This window comes from Hyla sarda, chromosome 4 (assembly GCF_029499605.1).
Source record: "Hyla sarda isolate aHylSar1 chromosome 4, aHylSar1.hap1, whole genome shotgun sequence".
Taxonomy (NCBI): Eukaryota; Metazoa; Chordata; class Amphibia; order Anura; family Hylidae; genus Hyla; species Hyla sarda.
Window position 1 is genome coordinate 398,856,416 of NC_079192.1, and position 975 is coordinate 398,857,390.

At 34.8% G+C, this 975-nt stretch overlaps 1 protein-coding gene across 5 annotated transcripts in view; it reads left to right on the plus strand.

The window, feature by feature from the left end:
- The window catches only part of LOC130267456 (NAD-dependent protein deacetylase sirtuin-3-like), a 49,538-nt gene extending 48,922 nt beyond the window's left edge, over positions 1-616 (plus strand). For all 5 annotated transcript variants that reach the window (XM_056517304.1, XM_056517303.1, XM_056517302.1 and 2 more), the window contains exon 8: positions 309-616. The gene's annotated coding sequence lies outside the window, so the exon portion shown is untranslated. The remainder of the gene's footprint in view (positions 1-308) is intronic.
- Positions 617-975: the final 359 nt, after the last annotated feature.

The window sequence follows — 975 nt, forward strand, 5'->3', positions numbered from 1 at the left end:
AATTCCCAATAAGTTTGATGTGTCACATGACCCTCTTCCTATTGAAAAAACAAAAGTTGGATTCAAAATGCCCGACTTAAAAATGGCCGCCATGGTCCCCACCCATCTTGAAAAGTTTCCCCCCTCACATATACTAATGTGCTACAAACAGGAAGTTAATATCATCAACCATATAAATGGCCCACCCTGTGTATATATGTATGTGTGTGTGTATATATAATACACCTACACATATATACACATATAAAATGTGTTTGTGTGTGTGTTATATATAAAAAATAAAAGTGCCTTTTTTTGTTTCTTTCCAGTGTGGATCTTCTCCAAAGCCTCATACTACTTAGAGCTGCTATACAAGAAGTCCTTCAAGTACCTTGTGCTACTGATACCTTAATGCCCTATATACAGAGTTTACTATATTAATTCTAATTTATTGTACCTTATTATAAAATGATGGAAACTCCAGTGATCTGAAACTTTTTAACAAAGAAGAATTTTATCGAAAATTTACATCTGCAAATTGAATTAAAGACTTTCTACGGAAAGAGTGCCACCTATGGGTCGGGTCAGATATTGCAGCTCGGCCTCGTTTATTTAAAGAAGGATAAAATACAATGCAAATTTTCTAATGGTGTACGGCAGTGTTTCCCAACCAGTGTGCCTCCAGCTGTTACAAAACTACACCCTGGGAGTTGTAGTTTTGCAGCAGCTGGAGGCACACTGGTGTAAGGACTTGCACTTTACCTCTATATGTGATACCTTCTGTATACAGTTTGCTCATGTTCTTTTTTTAAGTCATTCTTTTGCTTGTCTTATTTATATACTTCGTCTTTCTACTGACTGTTTAGACATGTAACTTTTTTTTAAGCAATTGTGTCCAAATATAAATTTTTACAAGTTTCAATAAAAAAAATCTGCTTCAGAATCTATTCTTTTTTTTTATCATTCATTGCATATCTTGCTTTGTCTTCATGGCGG